Source organism: Suricata suricatta, chromosome 3, assembly GCF_006229205.1.
Source record: "Suricata suricatta isolate VVHF042 chromosome 3, meerkat_22Aug2017_6uvM2_HiC, whole genome shotgun sequence".
Classification (NCBI taxonomy): Eukaryota; Metazoa; Chordata; class Mammalia; order Carnivora; family Herpestidae; genus Suricata; species Suricata suricatta.
Window position 1 is genome coordinate 38,042,961 of NC_043702.1, and position 23,322 is coordinate 38,066,282.

The window sequence follows — 23,322 nt, forward strand, 5'->3', positions numbered from 1 at the left end:
CACAAATTTTATGTGGACTTAGATGCATTACTTTTGGGGACTATACAAATTAGAACTCTAGTTAATAGGTTTCACAGTTATAAAACAGTTACAATCCTAATCTAGACATCCTGGTTTTCTGGCATGCAGTTTATCTACAGTAATTTTCATGGAGTGTTCTAAAAGTCTAACGTTGATTTGCCTGAATTTTGAAAAGAAATAGACATGAAATATAACTTTTAATGGGGCTGGAGGGTATGGTGAAGCTATTCTAAAAAGACTGATAACGCTGACTGTACATACTGCCATTTTAATTTTGGGCCACAAACACCACTGACATTTCTTTTAAAAGATTCATGCAAGGAGGCGCCTGGATGGCTCAGTCGGTTGAGTGTCTGACTCTTGTTTTCAGCTCAGATCATGATCTCCCAAGTTGGGCTCTGTGCTGAGCATTAAGCCTGTTTAAGATTCTCTTTCCCCCTCTACCCTTCTTCCCAATTCGTGCGCACGCGCACGCACCCTCTCTCTCTCTTTCAAATAAATAATGAAAAAAAAACCAAATAATTCATGCAAGGAAACAAAACTTTTGTAAAGACAAAGTACATTAAAAAATTGTAATTACTGGGACCCATGGGTGACTCAGTTGGCTGACCGTCTAACTCTTGATTTCAGCTCAGGTCATGATCCCACAGTTGTGGGATAGAAACCCAATGAAGATTCTCTCTCTTTCCCTATGCCCCTTTCCCCTGCTCATGCTCTTCCTCTCTCTAAAAAACAAACAAAAAACAAAATAACAAATTATAAAAATCAATCAATAAAAATTATACTCACTAAAGAATGTACTTACATTAGAAAAATTTCAGTGCCATGATCTCCCTTACCCCTGGCTCCCTCCCTTACCCATCCTCAGCTGTCCACCATGAAGTCAAATGTGTGCTGAACTCTCCTTACATATATTTAAGTTTTTTTGCTGGATATTTTCTTTCAGAACTTGAATGAAAGGCAGTTTTCATGTACAAAGAAATGATCAGCAATCTCTTGAAGTTACCAAGAATACTGTAAACAGCAAACCTTGCGGTGATAAATCTAGAATTGACGCAAAAGGAAGGCCATGCAATCTGAATGGCCTTTCAACTTACTGCTCAGATGTGATGGTCTGGATGCTAGAGAAATAGATGCACCGATTAGATTTGAGATGATTCTTTAGCCAGGCCACTGCTTAGAATTCCAAGGGGGGGATAAAAATAAAAACCATAGTCATGCGATAGATCCTGTACTCAGTCATTGATTGAATCATTCATTCATTCATACAACAACCATTTATAGAGAACTGACAGTTCTAGGTTTTAGGGAGGCAGTAGTAAACAGAAACTATCAGTACCATCAGCCAATTTGACTTCATTAACCACATAAATAGCACTCCATCCGGAAACAACAGAATTCACATCTTTTTCACTGTACATGGAACATTCAAGAGACATCAGATTTTAGGTTTAAAATAAACCTCAATAAATATAATAGGATTTAAAATTTAAAAAACTGTCTATGACCAAAATCAGTCATTTTCTAGATATATAGAAAAGTCTCAAATAGTTGGATTACGCAACATACTTCCAAATAACCCAGGGCAAGAACAAAAAAAAAGGAAAATATTTTTAAGTCACTAAAAATAAAAAGGCAACAGGGCACCTAGGTGGCTCATTCTGTTAAGTATCCGACTCCTGATTTCTACTCTGGTCAGGATCTCATGGCTCATGGGATCAATCCCCAAGTTGGGCTCTGTGCCAATAGGTGGGGACCTGCTTGGGATTCTCTCTCCCTCTCTCTACCTCTCCCTGGCTGGTGCGCTCTCTCTCTCTCTCTCTCTCGCTCTCTCTCTCTCTCTCAATAAACAAACAAACATTTTCTTAAAAACCCACACAACATGGCAAAATGTATGTAATACAGCTAAAGTAGAGTTTGATGAGAAATTTATGATACCAAATGCTTATATTAGAAGAGAAGAAAGACCTAAAATGAAAGAGGGGTTGCCCAATCAGTAGAGCATGTGACTTTTGATCTTGGAGTTATGAGTTAGAACCCCATGTTAGGTGTAAAAATGACTTTAAAAAATAAATAAGGGGGGCCTGGGTGGCTCATTAGGTTAAGCACCCAACTTCGGCTCAGTTCATGATCTTACGGTTCGTGGGTTCGAGCCCTGCATTGGGCTCTGTGCTGACAGCTAGCTCAGAGCCTTGAGCCTGCCTTCAGATTCTGTGTCTCCCTTTCTCTCTGACCCTGCCCTGCTCGGGCTATCTCTCAAAAATACATAAAAACCATAAAGAAAAAATTTTAATAATAAGTAAAATGAATGCTCTAAGAGTTTCATACTAAGCAACCATATTAAGAAATAAGGGTTAAAAGAAAATTAAAGGTCAATGCCTACATTCTCGATAAAAAAAGAAAGAAAAGAAAACAGAATTAAGAATAAGATCATAAAGGTGTTCAAATGAAAGAAAAACGAATAAATCAAGCCAAGGTAAAACAGAAAAAGAAAAAAGATAAAGAGTAGAAATAAGTGAATCAGAAAATGGACAAAAAGAAAGAAAAATGAATGAAAGCAAGTCTTTTTAAAGTAGACATCATTATTCATTAGGTTAATATAAATTAAAATCAAATAAATTACCACTATATAATGACTAAAACAAAATATTGGCAATATGGTATCAAGTTTTGGTGATTACATGAAACAACGGAGTCTCTTAGTAACTGCTAGTGAGAAGGCAACATGGTAGAGCCACTTTGGAAAACCGTTTACAGTTCCTTAAAAATATTAAACATATATTTACCATATGATCCAGCACTCTCTCTCTCTTTGGTATATCCAAAGAAAACAAAAATTTATATTCACACAAAGACTAGTATGAGATGTTCATGAAAGTTTGTTTGTAATAGGCAAAAATTTAAAACCCAAATGTCCATCAACTGATACATTGATAAACAACTTGTGGTAGACTCCTATCTGGAAAACTCACAACAAAAAAATAAGCTATGGATATGTTCAATAATGAAAAGGAACAAGTCACTGGCCATGGACAAATCTCAAAAGCATTTTGCGAGTGAAAGAAGCCAAAGACAAAAGAATACATACAACATGACTCCATTTATATGAAATTCTAAAAAGGCAGACTCTAGTGACAGAAAGATGAGTAAGCCTTTCAGGGAAAAAGGAGGTGGGGGAAGAAAAGGATTAACGGCAGAGAGGCAGGAAGGAAGTCCTTAGGAATGATGGAAGTGCTCTGTATGTTGATTTTGGTTATGGCCATTATACATTTGTCAAAACCCTTCCAAATGTACACTTAAAATTATTTTTTATTGTATGTAGATTATGCTTCAATAAAGCTGAAAAAATAGAAGCTACATGAATGACATGAAAAATCTTGTGTAACCAAGGTACATTTTTTAAATGTTTTTTATTTATTTTTGAGAGACACAGAGAGACAGTGTGAGTGGGGGAGGGTCAGAGAGAGAGGGAGACACAGAATCCGATGCAGGCTCCAGGTTTCAAGCTAGCCGTCAGCACAGAGCCTGACGTGGGGCTCGAACCCACAAACCGTGAGATCAAGGCCTGAGCCGAAGCCAGTCGCTTAACTGACTGAGCCTCCCAGACACCCCAAAGGTAGGTTTTTAAAAAGCACGTTGCTGAGTCAGTTTCCGACATGCTAATGAAATCCATCAACTTTTATCAACTTTATTCTTTTGACGTTTAAAATTGACATTTATTCTTTTCACGTTTAAAATTGAAGTTACAATTACTAAAGAAAATAAAATGGGAAAAGCTAACAAAAAACTAAAAACAAAAAAAATGATTTCAGTATAAACCATTTAATTTTTTTAAGGTTTATTTAGTTTTAAGAGAAGATAGCATGAGTGCAGGAGGAGCAGAGAGAGAGGGACAGAGGTTCCGAAGCAGGCTCTGTGCTGACAGCAGAGAGACATATGCCAGGCAGGGACTCACCAACCGTGAGATCATGACCTGAGCAGAGATTGGACCCTCAATGAACTGAGTCACCCCAGTGCCCCTTGGTATAGAGCATTTAAGATATTAAGAAAAAATAAGCCAAGAGAAAGAGTGTTGTTCAAAAGTCATGATGGAAGAACAGTTTGTAGAAGAAAGAAAAGCTTTATCTCTTTATCAGAAGGCAGGATAGAGAGAAAAGGCCAACCAGATGGACAGGGCTCTGCGGATAGCCTTAACATTGAGTTTTGTGGCTGCCAAGTAGCATAGGCCACTTCCAGAATTTAAGTTCCATATTATATGCATGCATTATCTAGGGATCTGGTATTAATTAAATCTTAGTTTTTGCAATAAGCCTTGTATTCAGAGTAACTTCTTGTTTCTGGAGAACACACAGCCAGCCATGAAATTCAAGGGACCTTTTTTCTTCTACTTTAGTACTAGAACTGTGTTCCTCCGTGTTCCTCTTTGCAGTTAAATCTACAAACTCTGAGGAATGAAGATTCCCTGGAGATTCGTGGCAATTATCCTAACTTGCCTAGCACCACATTACTGCTGACACTCCCCAGCTGACCCAGCTCTGCTACTCCTGTCTGATGAAGCCACAAGCTGTCATAAGAGAGAAGAAATCTAAAAGACAATATGTTGTTGACTTAGGAAATTTCATTTTCTCTTTAAATGTAGGTATTCTTACAGGGCGCCTGGGTGGCTCAGTCGGTTGAGCGTCCAACTTCGGCTTGGGTCATGATCTCATGTTCGTGGGTTCGAGCCCTGCGTTGGGCTCTGTGCTGACAGCTAGCTAAGATCTTGGAGCCTGTCTTTGCATTCTGTCTGCCTCTCTCTCTGGCCCTCCTCTGCTTATGCTGTCTCTCTCTCTCTCTCTCTCAAAAACAAATAAAAACGTTAAAAAGAAAAAAAATGTAGGTATTCTTTTAAACTAGATCCATTGTACCAGAACTTTTCCCTCTATTTCTTAAACTGGTTAAAAGGGGGTACTGTATAACAAATGACACTTCCTCAAACAGAATGATTTTGATGGATGCTTACTCCTGAAATATCCGCTCTCCTGAATACTTGAGGGCAAAAGACTGAGAAGATCTCGCCTTAGAAGAGAGCCATTTACGTCCGGTGAAAAACAAGCCCATACTTGAAAATACGTCGAGCATGCACAGAAATAAGTAATTCTAATGCAACAAAATACCAGCTGCTTCTGAGGTTTCTGAGAACCCTTGACAACTTGACATACAGGGGGGGATGATCCCTTACCTGTACCTGAGCCCAATGGGACAGAACAGAACAGCCCGCTGCACTGATGGGTAACAGGTTAGAAAGGGGCAAAGTGTACCAGAAGTGGAGTCAAATGTGAGGCTGTGAGAGACAACATTCAACATCCAGAAGCCTCTTCTGCCAGAAGTACCATGACAGTCAGATTCACAGTTACCCAGGTTGCTGCCCAGAGAATGCTCTCCAGAGGCTAAGGCACCAACACAACCAGTATTTTTGCTCTGTAACCTGAATTTAATGTGTTCTCAGCCCATAGCTCTCATTCAGCTGAGGTCTTGTGACTGGCTGTGCATGATGTGTCTCAACCAACTTGTTGTTCACAAGTCTTAAAATTGGTATAAATGTCCTGAAGTTTACTTAAAATATTCACAAGAGGGGATTCATAGTTTTCTCGGATTTACTGGTATTCTGCAAGCCAGAGTGTGAGAACATTGTAGTCAGTGGGTACTGGGATTATGTACAACCTTGGCAAAACCCCATGTACATCAGCAGAAAAATGGAGGACTCCGATAAGGCAATGGTACAATTATTAATCCAATTGCTCTATATTTAAAAAAAAAAAGATTTCTTGGGGTACCTGGGTGGCTCAGTCAGTTGAGCGTCTGGCTTCGGCTTCAGGTCACGATCTCACAGTTCGTGGGTTCGAGCCCCATGATGGGCTCTGTGCTGACAGCTCAGAGCCTGGAACCTGCTTTGGATTCTCTATCTCCCTCTCTCTCTGACCTTCACCAGCTTGCACTGTCTCTCTCTGTCTCTAAAAAATAAAAAAGCATTAAAAAAAAAAAAGATTTGCTGGGGTGCCTGGGTGGCTCAGTTGTTTAAGCATCCGACTTTGGCTCAGGTCATGATCTCATGGTTCGAGGGTTCAAGCCCCGCGTCAGGCTGTGCTGGCAGCTAGCTCAGAGCCTGGAGCCTGTCTTCGGATTCTATATCTCCCTCCCTCTCTGACCCTCCCCTGCTCACGCTGTCTCTCTCTTTCTCTCAAAAATCAATAAAGCATTTAAAAAAAATAGATTTGCTAGGACCCAGGAAAATGGACTACATTCTCAGACTTGAATAGTAAGACAAGAAACTTGGCTAAATTAGAATCACAACAAGACTTTTAATTTAAAAACAACAACAACAACACCTTTCCTCTGTTTAAAGCAAGCCCAGAAAACTATTCTATTTTTTTTTTTTGGTTTATCTATTTATTTTGAGAGAGAGTGAGAGAGAATGTACATGGGAGGACAGAGAGAGAAGGAGACAGAGAACATTGAGCTGAAACCAAGAGTAGACGCTTAACTGGCTGAGCCACCCATGCACCCCCAGAAAACCATTCTTATGGCTTCTTCAGTTAATTCAAGATGAATGAATCTCAAAAGACACATTTTGAAATGCTTCCTTCCTTTTGCCATTTTTCCCACACACTGAACCACAGACAGTTTGACAAATAAGGTCAGAATTTGAACTAGAACACTAGATTATTAATTTCTCTGAAAGAAAATTTGCTGATCAGGTGGGAGTGTCCAGTTTCCAAGGAGATGAAAGTAGGGCATTTTGAGTTCTGTTATGTAAAAGGAAACCTAACAGCAAATATCACTGAAAAGTTTTCCATTTTCTTTGGAAGAGATTACTTAGAAGTATCACAATATCACCCCCCCTTTTTTTTTTCCTATATCTATTCTTTTTGTTAGTCTTAACATCAAGAAATCTGGTCTCTGCATTTTTAGTCACCTACTGCAGAACAATGAACTCTCATTAGAACACTGTCATTAGTGGAGTATTAATATAATTTGATTGAGGTTTTAAATTTAGATAACCCAGGCTGCAGTAATAGGATCATGACTTAGAGCAGATTGGCTAAATATTCTGTAAATATTCTGGTCTCTGTGGCACGTAGTTACCTCTGCTCTTACAGCATGAAAGTAGCCCCAGACAATGCATAAACAAATGTGTGGCTGTGTCCCAATAAAACTTTATTTGCAGCTGAAATTGAATTTCATATAATTTTCATGTCATGAATATTCTTCTTTTGATTTTTTTTTTTCAACCACTGAGAAATGTAAAAATCATCTTTTGCTTGCAGGTGGTAGAAGACCAGGTGGTGGACATATGCAGAGTAGCTTGTTGACCTCTGTCTGAGAACCACACTAGCCCACACAACACCTTATAATTGCTGTACAAAGACAAGCCACAATGCCCCAAGTCAGGTGTACATAACTAAGTAGTAATTTGGGCTAACTTGCACATTGCACTGTTTGGATTCATCCTCAGGAATCCCTTAAAGACTGACTGTTGGAATCAGGGCTTTTGGGTTTTCCAAAAAGTACTAATACTGAAAATCAGATTGGATAGGGGGCTTGAGCACAGATAGCACAAAGCTGTCCTGCCCCAAACGGGGTGGGTCTTTCTATTTCTATTTGGTCTGAAATGTTGTTTTGAATTTGGTAGTCTGTTCTATAATCTCTTTCCCCAAAATTTTCTAGTAAAGCTAAAGCTTTGGGAAGGAGTGCCGGTTGGTACAGAGCCCTGTTCCTCCAAGGATATGGCACTTGAATCTGAGAAGCCAGAGAGGCAGGCTTTAGGGACTACCACGTCAAATGAAAAAATTAGATAAAAATTTAGTTGCAGAATTCCAGACAGGTAAGCTTCTAGCAGAAGGAATTGTTCTGAAAGTAAACCGCTACAATGAAAACTTACGTCATTTATGTAAGAAAGGGAAAACCTGTATAAGGTTATTAACACAGACAAGGAATGATTTCAGAATGAAAATTTGGGAAAACAGCAGGATCAAATCCATTGAAATGGAGTCTTCCATATTTAATACCAAGATAATAGAGAAGTTAAGAGCAGAGAGCAAGTTCTCTTAATGCGTCAATTCTTAGACCAATGTCCATATTTAAATTACCAAATGGCTCCAGTTGTTTTTTACTTCTAATTCTTTCATTTTATTTTTAAATAAATTATTTTATTTTTTTTTAATGTTTTTTATTTATTTTTGAGAGACAGCAGGAGCAGAGAGAAAGGGAGACACAGAATCCGAAGCAGGCTCCAGGCTCCGAGCTGTCAGCACAGAGCCCGATGCAGAGCTCGAACCCATGAACCATGAGATGACCTGAGCCACAGCCTGAAGCCAGACGCTTAACCGACTGAGCCACCCAGGCACTCCAATAATTTTAAAATTTTAAATAATTGGGAGAGAGAGAGACAGAGCATGAGCAGGGGAGGGGCAGAGAGAGAGGGAGACACAGAATCCGAAGCAGGCTCCAGGCTCTGAATTTTCAGCACAGAGCCCCACGCAGGGCTCCAACCCACAAACTGAGAGACCATGACTTGAGCCAAAGTCAGACGCTTAACCTACTGAGCCACCCAGGCGCTCCCTGATTCTCCCTTTTAGTTGTGCTATCTGAGTCTTTGCTTCTCTGGGTCCTTCCCTCACTCAACCCCCTTGATTTAGCAAGATTTACCAATTGACATATTTCCGTTGTTTTCTCCCAAAATACCTACTCTCTGAAAGATCCAAACCCGTCTTAAATCATTCCTAGCCACTTCCAAAAGATTCTTCTGTAACTCTTAATGCAAGTACTTGATATCCTCTTTTAAGAATGTAAACCAAAATTACACCCTGAAGCTACAATAGTCTGTACCCCTGTGAGTTACCATGACAACGCTCAGATTAGCTTCAGGAAAACAGTAAGCGTTTCCTCCTCTTTCTATCACTGTGTTACAGAATCCCATCTTGCCCTTTGGGGAGACCAGTGCTAATTCTTCAGCTTGAATTTGCTTCTTTGAAAAAATGAGATTGGGAAAAGAGGCTACCACCTTCTTCTTGAAATGTTTGCAGGCAAGGCTAGAAACCTTGCCAAAATTCTGGAGTCAGGTTTTTGCTTTGGAGCCTAATTTTTGTTTGGCTTTTTTTTTTTTGGTACCTTTTCTTTTCTTTTCTTTTTTTTGGTACCTTTTCTTTTCTTTTCTTTTCTTTTTTTTAACATCATGGGTATGGTAACAAATCTAAAGTTCTTTTGTACAATATTGAATGCCTCACATTCACAGCTTTACAAATGCAGCCAGTGACTCACTTTGGAAGGTTGCTGTCTAATCTTGAAAAGAGTTTGGAATCTGAGTAGATACAGCAGCTCAGTGCTTTTGTTTTATTTGTAAACAAACTAGATTTCCAGTCAAAAGGAAAACAGTGTCCTTTTCCCTCCTCTCCCCCATGCTCCGTATCTTCTGTTAGAAATGTCATTTAGAAATGTTCATCTAGAAATGTCTGATAACTAAGCTGCCCGGGCATTGGGCCAAAAAGATGTTAAACCAGAAAGAGTTCATCTCTGGGGCAGGGTTCAACGTTAATTTATTATTATTGTTATTATTAAGAAGAAAAGAGGGGGTGCCTGGGTGGCTCAGTCGGTCAAGCAGCCGACTTCAGCAGGTCATGATCTCACAGTTCGTGAGTTCGAGCCCCATCCTGGGCTCTGGGCTGACAGCTCAGAGCCTGGAGCCTGCTTCAGATTCTGGGTCTCCCTCTCTTTCTGACCCTCCCCCTCTCACGCTCTGTCTCTCTCTCTCTCAAAAATAAATAAACATTAAAAAAATTTTTTAAAGATATATCTACTTGCAGGGCACCTAGGTGGCTCTGTCGGTTAAGTCTCCGACTTCGGCTCAGGTCATGATCTTAGGTTCATGGGTTTGAGCCCCGCGTCGGGTTCTGTGCTGACAGCTCAGAGCCTGGAGACTGCTTTGGATTCTGTGTGTCCCTCTCTCTCATGCTCTCTCCCCTACTCATGCTCTGCTTCTTTCTGTCTCAATAATAAATAAACATAGGGGCGCCTGGGTGGCTCAGTCGGTTAAGCCTCCGGCTTCGGCTCAGGTCAGATCTCACGGTCGTGGGTTCGAGCCCTGCGTCGGGCTCTGTGCTGACAGCTAGCTCAGAGCCTGGAGCCTGCTTCCGGTTCTGTGTCTCCTTCTCTCTCTGCCCCTCCCCCTCTCATGCTTTGTCTCTCTCTGTATCAAAAAAAAAAAAAAATTTAAAAAAATAATAATAAATAAACATAAACAAATTAAAAGAAGATATATCTACTTGGCTACAGAAGTGGCTGATTACCTTTATTTATCTTTATCTTCATTTAACAATATTCTATTTAACAATAAAGATAATTCAGAACTTGAACTTAAACTTTTATTAGTTATTAAAAGTATTTTACGTTAAAACAGCTTGAGCTTGAGAATTGGGATCAAGAATCAAAGATGCAAAAACAAACTACTATCACCCATGTCAACAGAAGAAAAACCAAACTCAAGATTCACGTTATCTTAGAACAAGAAGACAACCGCCTTGAAGCTCTGCAGAGTCGAGACCTTTGAGCACACACAGCAAGGAAAGAGAAAGAAAAACTAATCCTGTGAGCACCTTTTATTCCTGATGTGTCAGATATTAGGTTTGTTTAGTGTGCTCATGGCATAGCTTTGTTCTCATGAGTGAAAAACAATCACCAAGCTTCTTATATGGTTACTTGAGACCTCCATTTACTGAACACGGTTTCTCCTTCGGGTTTTCATCTTCTAAATCACATACTTTCTACAAGAGAAGTTGTCAGAAATCTAAGCTTGGTAGGGGTTCTCCTACAGCGGGGAGCTGAGATTTGTCAAGTTGGAAGAGGGTTTGTACCCACACAGTTAATTCACACGTCAGGCCTTCCTGTAGCCTGGAGTCTGAGCCTGTAGCCCAGGGAGGGGACCCACCCCCCCCCTGCCAGCACACTTCCACGTGGTCACTGACCCAAACCGCCTCGCGATCTGTCTGGGCCTGTAAGTAATTTTCTTTTCTCTTTAAAACTGTACCCTGGTACAGCTAATCTAAAGGTGCAATATATTAAAAAAAAATTAAGAACAAAAGCCACTCCAGCAGAGAATATCTAAGGCAGGGTTTGAAACCTCCTTCCACATTTTCTCAGTTAAACAGCAGTTTCCCAGGAAACACATACACAATTTAATCATCTTATCTTAATCTTTGTATTACAGGACTTGTAGAGTAAGGTATAACTTATCTTTGATTCTCCCACTTCCGCTTTTCCAGTGTGGGCAGCACTATAAAAACTGTCCATGCTTTTTAAATGTCTAAAGGTGCCTATTAACATTATATGCAAATTTATCTGCATTTGTTTTCATTGTTTGTCCTTCCTAACTTCCCTTTACATTCATTTACTATTCCACTTCATCATTTCATAAAAGTGTTTTGCAATTTGAATCAGTCCTTCTAATTGACTGGTTTAGAAGAGGAGCTTTTTTTTTAGTGGGCAGGTTGTCCTCTGATTTTTCTGAATATATTCCCTCATCACGTCATTCAAGTATTTTGAAATTAATGATCAATTCAAAGAGATAAGGTCATACTAGCAATGAATCATTTCCATTACAATTTTATTTAACTGATTTAACAATTTACTAGTTCAATTTTATGATCAGCCTGAAAATCTTTGCTGATTAAATTGCTTATTTTCTGACTAAATTACACACAAGCGTCAGACTCTCTGGCTGCTAACTGAAAGGCTGAAGCGTGCTTACTCTGCCACTCACTGAGATGTTAGAGCCACCAGCGCACCTATGCACTGTCTGCAGCCACAAAGTTACTGCACAGCAGAAATTAAAAAGATTTTTGTTGTTGTTGAAACTTCCCTTTTTTCTTTATATACATATTATGTATATATGTATATATATATATATTTAAGTTATTTTATTTACTTTGAGAAAGAGAGCAGGGGAGGGGCAGGGAGAGAGGGGGAGAGAGAGAATCCCAAGCAGGCTCCTCACTGAGCCTCAGCAAAATCAAGATCTGAGCCCAAATCAAGAGTCAGATGCTTAACCCAGGCGTCCCAGTAAGTTATTTTTTTCCTAACTTGAAAACTTTATCAGGTGAAGGGATTAAAAACATGTCACCCCAGGGCCACCTGGGAGGCTCCGTTGATGAACTGGCAGGCTTCGGCTCAGCTTATGATCTCCAGTCACAATCTCAAGTTTGTCTCACATCAGGCACTGCTGTGACAGTGTAGAGCCTACACAGGCTGTCTCTCTGTGCCCCTTGCCCTCTCTCACACCTTCCCTCTCTCTCTCTCAAAATAAATAAATAAACATTTAAAAAAATGCGACCACAAAGTCTGCCTCTTTGGCATATTGATTACCTTGAACTGAAGGCACTTAAGAAACAAAAGATGAATGATGGTCTGTTGGGCTTCCCTCTTTCTACCTAAAAGCAGGTCATAAAATTTCCAAAGGGAAAAGCACCCTCCCTCAACCAGGGCGAGAACCGTTTTATCACTAGAGACCGGAAGTCCTTGTATAAACACATTTTAATATAACCCTTATCTTCCACGGGTTTCCCTCTCATATAATTTCTTATCACTGTCCCACAATTCACTCCCCCCCCAGCCCGTGCCCCTTTCTCCTATCACAGGCTTACAATTTATCATTCTTTGTGTAATAAGTTTTCTAAGCTTTCGGATCTGATGCCTTCTTCATTTTCCTTTTTTTCTTTTTAATGTTTTATTTATTTTGGAGAGAGACACACACAGTATGAGCAGGAATGAGAGAGAGGGAGACAAGAATCTGAAGCAGGCTCCAGCCTCTAGGCTGTCAGCACAGAGCCTGGTGTGGGGCTCGAACTCACAAACTGTGATCATGACCTGAGCTGAAGTTGGACACTTAACTGACTGAGCCACCTAGGCACCCCCAGGTCTTCATTTTCTATCTGAAGATTCTCATGAATTTGTAAAAAAAATACATAAATAGGGGCACCTGGGTGGCTCAGTCGGTTAAGCCTCCGGCTTCGGCTCAGGTCAGATCTCACATTCGTGGGTTCGAGCCCCGCATCAGGCTCTGTGCTGACCGCTAGCTCAGAGCCTGGAGCCTGCTTCCGGTTCTGTGTCTCCCTCTCTCTCTGACCCTCCCTCTCTCATACTCTGTCTCTCTCTGTATCAAAAATAAATAAAAAACATTTTAAAAAATTTAAAAAAATACATAAATAAAAAATAAAATTAAAATAAATGTGTATGTTTTTCTCCCGTTAATCTGTTTTATGTCAGTTTAATTCTTAGGCCAGCCAAAGAATCTAGGAGGGTAAAAGAAAATGTTCCTCCCTGACTCAGCAAAGTTCACACACACACACACATACACACACACGCACACACACACACACACACCCCTTCCACCACTTTGCCCGGTCCTTTATATAATGTTGCCTGATCACTGTGTCATATATCCAACATTTTAGAATCTAGATTCTCAGAATTGAAAGAAATCTTGAGAAGATCAAATCAAACCTGTAATCTCTCTCTTTTGGTTCTTCACAATTATAATTCTGTGGACCACACTCTTGACTCATAAGATCTTAAATGAACAGTTACCCTGGCTTAGAGATATGGCAAATTAACCAATCACCTGAGTTTTGTTTCTTCTTATAATGACTTCCTTTGAAAAACGCAGATCTAACAATTTAAATTTTCAAACGAATGGCTGCCTGTGTATACAACAAACATCAATAATTTAACTTCCTCCATAGCGAACGCTTACATTCTTCATTATAATTCCTATAATTCACCGGTCATTCCTAGCTCGGTTACTTGGTAATGATGAGAGTGGGGGTTGGAAGAAGGAAAGGGACAAGGTACATGACTCTCACGATTAAACGTGACAAAATTTCTCCTTGGAAGGTCAGTTTCTATGATGTAGGAATTCAAGTTTATGTCTTCAAGAAAATATTCCACTAATGGCCCAGAAGCCTCTGCCTTTCTTGATTCCTGGTCCCTTGCCATTCCCCGTGACATCAGTTCAAAGTGTTTACAGAGCAAGGAAATACAGACTACATTACTAAGTATCCTTTCCATGGTCTGGGTACTAATTTATCTTAAGGGTAGGGTGGGTTGAACACAAGACGACTTACCGGGCAACAGCTTTCAAGGTGCTTTAGGTTTGTTCTCCCTTAAATAACTGTTCTTCTATCTCGGTCGGTGGAAGACCCGGTGAGAGGTCAAAATGGTCTCAGCCAGCCTCAGTGTGGTTATCCTGGCCCAGGCCTTTGGGAGGGGTTTGCAGTCCTAATTAGCATCAAAATGGCTCCCCATCTAATCCTAATCCACTGCATATTTCTAGCTTTTGTGATTTTTATAGCTTGTTAATTCTGTTTTCCTTCGTATATAGATCCTGCGTTCCTGAACTTCCAAACTTGATTTTATAATTGTATTGAATTCTCTAGGGTTATAATTTCACACTTGAGATATAACTGACCTCAAGATTTACACCTTTGAGTTGATGAAATTCAGGACTTTGCCCTATAGCTTTCACTGTAAAGTGAACAAATCTCAGAGAAAACACTGCTGACATTGTGGGTTCTCTCCCTTCAACAGGGGATCCCACAAATTCAGGGATGGCTTTTTCCTTCTTGGAATCCACATACTTCCTTAGAACTACTCAGATGTGACGGTGTCAGAAACAGGAGAGTAATTCTAACATTTTACTTCTCTGTGGATGCTGAGGTCTCAAGGAGAACATGAACGGGGTGCTCACTTCTAGTCCCAGATAAAACTGAAACTCACAGGTCAGGAGGAAATTTAAAACCCTAATAGAATAGGCATCATCATTAGCATCAACATCAACAACACCATTATTGCAACTGGTAATTTTATAGCATGCTTACTGGGTCTCAGACACTGCACTATGGATGAATTATCTCATTTAAGGCACTGAACGATCTCATGAAGCAGGGGCTGTTCTCATTTCCATTTAAAAAGGAGAAAACAACAGTTTACTGGGGTAAATTGCCTAATTTACTAGAGATACTAATGAGTGGTACTACTATACTATAAATTAAATACAGACCAGCTGATTCCATAGTTTCTGCTCCTTAGCGCTCACCAGGGAAAACTGGACCTGCTAAGCAATTGACTTTTAGAGATACAAGTGATTTTAAATATTGAGTATCTCCTTGAACTTGATGGATTATCATGGCCACATTATATATTTTATTTATAAAGGTTTTTCAAAAATTATTTATCTGTTATCTAGTCCTCTGACCTGACTGCTATTGATAATGAATCAAGAGTATCAGAAAATTGTCAACTCTTTCCTTGTGGAAAATATATATAAAAGAACATAAATCAAGAATTAAGGAAAGCATATATCAGTGATCATTTTTACAGCAAAATTATTTTACAAAGTTTGTTGTTTTATGGAAGAGGAGGAAACAATCCTTTTTGATGGTTTCCCATTGTTATTTCAGTTTTATAAATATATAAAAGTAAACCTAATCACTTTAGTTATTGTGCCAGAAAATCTACATTTAAAACTTATTTTTGCCCTAGAATACATTCTAAATATTGATATTTCTAATTATCTTTGGTGTTCTCAGATATCCCATTAATATCTTTCATGCATTTTCTCATTATGTTGCACAGATTTCCAAATGGAATTAGCAGTCGACAATTTTGCTGTTAGCTACACCAATAGCAACCTTGGAGGCTGTTTTGCTTATTTTCTGCTTTAGCAAATGTTTTATTGTTTTAGTATCATTTGGTATGAGTAACAATCTGGAATTGAAACATATACATTTCTTTCTTTTAAAAGCAATACATAAACCATTAATGATAATAAATGCTTAAAGGAATTTATTTTTACTGTATTTATCCCAGTTACTGAAATATTTTTTAAAAAGCAGTCACTTAAATCTACACATATATAATTTAAATTGTATACATATATTAAAGAGTATACACACTTATATGTAAGGAAGATTTTATAGAATCTGGGAAGAAAAGCCAACATATTGCTTTTTTATGAATACAGAAATATATAACTTCTTTCAAGAACTGAAGGATAAATTCCAAGGTAAGGCTTGTCCTTGTTGTTGAGAAAATATATTTTCACTTCTAAGAAACTGTCATTCTCACAATAATACAGAAAATAGATTTGCTCTGAAATCTTTTTCTACTTTAAATTGTGTCCTTTTTCAATATGTAGTAATATTTTTTTTTTACTTTGAGTACATTACCTTCTAAAATGTTGTTTATTTTCAGCATTCTATTAATCTGTATTTACTTTTTAAAAAATAACATGAACTAGTTTTAATACTAAGTGAAACAGGATTTGTTTAAAAATTTTTTTTCTGTTTTTTTTGGGGAAGCAACAGGTACTCAGAATCTTGAATCTTCCAAGCAGTTTTTTCCTTACTTTTGCGGCAGGAAGGAAGGGAGTCTTCGGAGACAAGTTGACCAAAGTAAAGCCATTTTGGCTTTAGGCTGACCCTTACTCTAAAAGTCAGCAAGTTATAAAAAGAATCACAAGATCCAATTCATGGAAGGCCAAAAGACCCCACTCCCTCCCGCTGTAGAAGTCATGGAGCCTGGAGATTCTTAAAATTGCTCCCTGTGGGTAATTCCACAACCCCAACACGATGAAAAAAACCAACCTCCTAATGTAAATTTTAACCCAAAGTTAAAAAGTATGACCCTCCCTATATAGGTAGCTACATTTTTATTTAAGATTTTATTTTTAAGTACTTTCTATACCCAACATGTGATTTGAACCTACAATGCTAAGATCAAGAGTCAAATGCTCTACCAACTGGGCCAGGCAGGCATCTCTGTGGTTTAGCTAAATAAAAAACAAAAAACAAACTTCTAAAACCCTTTGTTAGGGGCGCCTGGGTGGCTCAGTCGGTTAAGCGTCCGGCTTCGCCGGCTCGGGTCATGATCTCATGGTTTGTGGGTTTGAGCCCTGTGTCAGGCTCTGTGCTGACAGCTAGCTCAGAGCCTGGAGCCTGTTTCAGATTCTGTGTCTCCCTCTCTCTCTGACCCTCCCCTGCTCGTGCTTTCTCTGTCTCTCAAAAAAATTAAAACAACAACAACAAAACAACCCCGAAAATCAATCAATCAATCCCTTTGTTAGAGGCAAAAGGAGAATTCTCTTCCTCACCTGGGAGGAAAGACTGCTACTTCATCTATAAAGTAGCTCGTTTCTTACTTTTATACTTAATAAATCTTTGTCCCTTTCTCTAAATGGCTTGCTCTTGAATTCTTTTTTGCCCAAAACCAAATAGTCACCTGGGGAGGGTCCTGAGGCCCTCCCTCTCAGAGCCTCTGCCAATCTGATGTCACTTTGAAGTGATGGCTTTCTCATGCTACCCTAATTTTTCTTTCTTTCCTCCCTCTTTTCCTTCCTCCTACTTCTTCATTTTTCCTTTTCTTTTTAAAAATTTTTTTAAATGTTTTTATTTATTTTTGATACGGAGAGAGACAGAGCATGAGAGGGGGAGGGGCGGAGAGAGAAGGAGACACAGAACCAGAAGCAGGCTCCAGGCTCTGAGCTAGCTGTCTGCACAGAGCCTGACACGGGGCTTGAACCCACAAGCGTAAGATCTGACCTGAGCCACAGTCGGAAGCTTAACCGACTGAGCCACCCAGGTGCCCCTATTTTTCCTTTTCTATTTTCTTCCTTCCTTCCCTTCTTCCTTCCTTCCTTTTCTTATTCCTTTCTTTTTTTGTTTCTCTCTTTTGAAAGAAAGTGTCTTTTCTTTTCTTTTTTTTTTAAGTTGGCTTTACGCCCAGAGTGGAGCTCAACACAAGACTTGAACTCAACTCACAACCCGGAGATCAAGACCTAAGCTGACATCAAGAGTTGGATGCTCAACTGACTGAGCCACCCAGGTGCCCCAAAAGAAGGTGAATTAAAAGGAGGCAGTCACAGAGTCTTAACACAGTTAAGGGCTGTTAATAACTGTTAATAAATCACTGGGGCCATTTTAGAAGCAACATGTAGCTGTCTTTATATTTGAGACAAACAATAGTGCATATTCTTTTGACTTCAATACCAAGCTAATGGCTAGGTAACCGTTAATTTTTGAAAATCCCAAACTTTGTTGGGAGACCTTAGATCAATGTCTAGGACCTCAGGAAAACTGAGCTTCAGTAATCTAAACACACACGGTGACAGGGAGTAAAAATGCTCTTTATTGTGCAAAAAAGAGAAGTCTATCGTCTTACTTTCTTGATAGTGCAGCATAGAGGTCAAAACAGGAAGTGCTATTGTTAACAGGCAGAAACATGAAAGTTCTGTTCTTAAAAACACCTACAACCTTCTTCCCCATGAGGACATTTTGAATGCAGGAACTCTGGGTGGGACCATATGGCTTCCTGTATTCTCTTTAATCAAAGTGGTAAAGTTTGTTTTTGTTTTAAAAGGCAGTTAAAGGAAAGATATTTCTCGTGTCAGAGAGAACAATATTCAGTTCCTTTTAGATTTTTCTGAGCATCTGTGATCATTTGTCATATGTGGCTAAAAAATGACCAGTACTGATGAAATGCCATTTTATTTTTAGAGAAAACCCTCAGCACACTTTCCCAAAATAAGTTTTTAAAAAATATCCGCTTCTTTCCAGGGATGTTTTATTCATGGCTAAATGTGGGTGCATAAAAGACTATCTTTTTGCCAAAATATATTGAGGTAAAAGACTTAAATGCTGAGGTTTGTGGAACTGATGATGTAGAATTTCATTGTGTAGGTTTCTTGTGCACAAATACTAATAATTCATTCTTCAGACACTTGGTTGTCTTGAAATAATATTTTAAGCAAAGAGAAAAATGTCATGAACCTAAAAAATGAAGGGAAAGCCAGGAAACAAATAATATGGTAGATAAATATCTCGATCTCTGAACTTTCATTTCCAACACTTCAAGTTTTCTCCCAGCCTACGTGTGATGGCAAATAAATATTCTAGAACAAAACTAATCATTCAAAGTAAGGATAGGCATAATTTACTTTAGGTAGAATAAATCCAAGCAACATTTTCTCTTTTCCTAATGAAATAAGACTATTTCAAACAAGGATATACTGATATATTGAGGGAACATTTTCAGGCCAAATGCTTAATTAGAAGTTTGTGTTTATTAGTAACCTGTCATCATACTAAAAATACAACTTAATACAGTAACAAAATAAACTACAAAATCTCAGGGGTGCCTGGGTGGCTCAGTCGGTTGAGCATCTGACATCAGCTCAAGTCATGATTTCACCATTTGTAGGTTTGAGCCCCACATCGGGCTCGGAGCGTGGATGGATCCTGCTTCAGATTCTGTGTCTCCCCCTCTCTCTCTCTCTCTGCCCCTCTCCCACTCATGCTCTGTCACTCTCTCAAAAATAAAATAAACATTAAAAAAAAGACAAGATTCTCAGATCATAGACTAGGTCATTAAGATAAAACACCTTTCTACACATCCAGATCCAGTCAAGGACTTAATAAAGTATCCCATTTTCTGTATTTTTCATTGTGATTTTACATATATTTGAGTTTAGAGTTCCTTCCATGTTGATTTCTGCATACAATCTGTGGAAAAATTAGTTTTTTCAAGTTGGCTTCACAACCAATGTGGGGCTCAAACTCACGTCGTTGAGATCAAGAGTTGCATATTCTACTGACTGAGCCAGCTACGTGCCGCTGGAAAAGAGGTTTCCTCATTTTCCTTTTGGAGAATATGAAATGACTAGCCATCATGAAAAATAACAAGTATTTTGCACAATTATTGAACTAGTCTAAGAATAGAAGCTGTTGTATCAAATCTCCTAATGCAGTCATCAACTAGATCTTTTTTTTCCTACCATCAAAGAGTAAAAGAAGTAGTTATAGGACCAGAATGAAACTTTCAAGAGATCTCCTTATCTCACATGTGCTATTTTAACTGAATGTGTTTGAAATTCCATTTCTCATCTGCAGAAACCAAGAGAAGCAGCAGGAATTAACAGAGTAGAGAATGGGAAAGTGATCATCCCAGAGTCTCAGCGTTTCAGAGTCTGATGTGATCACAGGGCTATTTAGTTTTGCTTTCTACCCTTTTAGTCTCTAAGATGCTGGTGTTTCTGTTTTGTTTTTCAAGGTGATTTGGAAACTTAATAGATTTGGGGTGCCTGGGTGGCTCAGTTGGTAAAGCATCGGACTTTGGCTCAGGTCCTGATTTCACAGTTTGTGAGTTCAAGCCCCACATCAGGTTCTGTGCTGACAGCTCAGAACCTGGAGCGTGCTTTGGATTCTGTCTGTCTCTCTCTCTCTCTCTGTAGCTTCCCTGCTCATGCTCTGTCTCTCAAAAATAAATAAACCTAAAAAAAAGGAAACTTAATAGGGTTTATTTATGCAGTTGGAATTTTGAAATAGAGGGTAAATTAAAAGGAAGTAAGGCTTGATTGCTAGATCAAAGTTCCATTTGAAAACTGTGGGGTTCTTATAGAAAGAAGTTGAAAAGCTTTAAAAAGCTGTACATTTAAAAAGTATTATACAATTTAGAAAACACTTTAATCTTTTAAAATTTTTTAAAAAACTTCATTTGAGGGAGAGAAAAAGAGAGTGTGTGTGTACAGGTCAAGCAGTAGAGAGGGAGAGGGAGAGAGAGGATCTCAAGTACACTTCACACTCAGTGCAGAGCCTGACTCGGGGCTCCGTTCCACAACCCTGGGATCATGACCTGTGCCAAAATTAGAGAGTTAGATGTTCAGGGGAACCTGAGTGGCTCAGTCGGTTAAGTGACCGACTTCAGCTCAGGTCATGATCTCACAGTTCATGGGTACGAGCCCCCTGTTGGGCTCTGTGCTGACAGCTCAGAGCCTGGAGCCTGCTTCAGATTCTGTGTCTCCTTCTCTCTTTGCCCCTCCCTCACTCACTCTCTGTCTCTTTCTCTCAAAAAAAAAATACAGACATAAAAATTATTTTTTAAAAAAAGAGTTAGATGTTCAACTGATGGAGTCACCCATGCACCCCTATGAAACACTTTATTATAAAATTATTTCATTTACACATACAGTGAGGGAGCCCTAGGGTCTATTAGCAGAGCTTTGACTATAACCATACATCCCGTTGCCTGATCTAAGACTTTTTGCATTTTTTCTTTTTGTTTCTCTCTCCCAGTCTCCCTCTTTCCTTCCTTCCCCTACCTCCAGTGATTGATTCTGAAACTTATTTTATGGATGCTTAACAACAAAAGGACTAAAAACATTTTGAGGGCAAATTTAATGTTCTATTTACTTTTGCATCTCTAGTATCTAATCCAAATCTAATATTTAGCTAATATTTGTTGAATGAATGAAATAAAACAAGACAAATTGAAACAGAACTGTCTTTTCAGATAGTAAATAAATGAAAATAAATATTATAGATTTTAGACAACTATTTAGAATATCAAGTAATGTTATAGATGCTATCTCTCACCTGATCTTTCTGTCATCTATCTTGTCAGGCTCACTCCAAATAGTACATTTTACCATTTGTTATTATTATTACAAGTTTTCAGGTCATTAAGTCATAATTAAAAGTTATAAACATCTGTCTTGTTTTACTGACAGCATGGAAGTTAGAATCTTTTCAGTAACATAAGGTCTATTGGAAAAGAAACAAATAAAAATGGTCTTCGTCAATTATTTGTCAATAAGATGGGGAAAATGGTCATAATTACCTGTCACATCTAGGAAGGTACAAAACCATGAACATTAACTTTTATCCTATTTATGCCAGTTTTCCTTATTTATCACTGTTCCGTTTCTTCTATAAATGTCACAGGTTTCTGAAAGCATCAAACGATTGTTTTTATATAATTCCGTCAGCCTGGCTTATCCATAAGTAGATTTCAACTGGCAACTGGCCATGCTTGGATAAAACAAGTTTTCAAACACGTATTTTGTTCTGCCTGCATGTCTCGGTAAAGATCCTGGATGTGTTGAGCTTTATTTTATTTCTGCAACGTCTCTATAAGTAAATATTTGTGTGTGGGACTTGGAGGAAAATTCAGAGAGGAAGAAATAATTTATTATTTATTTCAGCCTTAGAATCATTGAGGTCACGTCCTCGCAAGGCACACTGAGAGAAAGGATCTCAAAAAACATACAAATTTTACAAAAGCAAGCCCATAAAACAAATAAAGATGACATATCCAGTATCCAATTTAGATTCTCTAGATCCACACCAAAGAAGAAAATACAGAAAAAATGTGCAAAGCTGTAATTTTGCCAACTTAGGTACTGCTGTTAAGAAACACTACACGATGCCATCTAGTGACAGGTGACCAACGTCTGATTAATCACATAGAAATGATGGGGTGAGGAGGTGAAATGCCCAGGATTTTGTCTGTAAGGAGAAAATCCTTCTGAGAGAATTACATTAGAGAGATTAGTTTTATTTCTCTGGGTCCACAGAGTGTATGAAAATTTACAGAAAGCGGCAGCGCGGGGATTTTTGTTTTGAAATCCTGTATTGCCACCTACCTCCAAATCTGAACCTCCACCTCCTCCTGCCGCTGCCTCTCACCATCCAGTCCGCGGCTGAGCTCAGAACTGATGAGTGTCCTCAAGTCATAGCCCCCCGTAGAGTGACAGGTGGTGGAGGTGGAGCACCTTAGAAACCAGTCTCAAAAAAAAAAAAAAAAAACTTCAAAAAAAGGAACCAAGATGATTCCTAAAACAGTCTGTACCCAATTAAAAATAACAACAATCATAAATAAACTGCTGGAAGTTCAAAGAGTAAAACTAAAATAAGGACCAGAGGAAATCATCTTTGTTTTTCTCGGTCCACGACTGTGCAGCCCTGATGCTGCCTTGTTCCTTGTCCCAAAGCCTCACTGAAAATGCCAGAGACCTCTCTCTAAATGGCTGTAGCATTATGCCCTAAGGGAAATAATTTTCTCCAACATTTCTCATCTTTTGTAAACAGATGGCATAGGGATTTTTTTTTTTCTTAAGAGAAAGACCAACAATCTGTCAACTCTGCAATTCTCATAGTCCAATAGTTTCTTTTTGGTTAATCGTTCACAACGAGATGAACCACTGCGGCGACCATCGGTACATCTAAGTAAAGGAGACCCTTCCCTGTATGCACATATATCTGATGAAAGCTCAACAGAGGATCTCAGTCACCTCAGAAAAATATCGAGTTGAAAACCCTTCTGAAAGGAAAAGAAAAGCTTATCAAAATCTCCAGCTTCAACTGCATCTAGTTGTTTTCTTTTTATTGTTGCCTGCATGCTGTGATTGGAGCACAATGTGTGGAAATTGCATAACCGTAA

The 23,322-nt window shown here is 38.8% G+C and overlaps 1 protein-coding gene across 2 annotated transcripts in view; it reads right to left on the bottom strand.

The window, feature by feature from the left end:
• Positions 1-22,590, bottom strand: part of SLC39A10 (solute carrier family 39 member 10) — a 141,491-nt gene extending 118,901 nt beyond the window's left edge. For both annotated transcript variants that reach the window (XM_029934197.1, XM_029934196.1), the window contains exon 1: positions 22,526-22,590. The gene's annotated coding sequence lies outside the window, so the exon portion shown is untranslated. The remainder of the gene's footprint in view (positions 1-22,525) is intronic.
• Between the last annotated feature and the right edge of the window lie 732 nt (positions 22,591-23,322).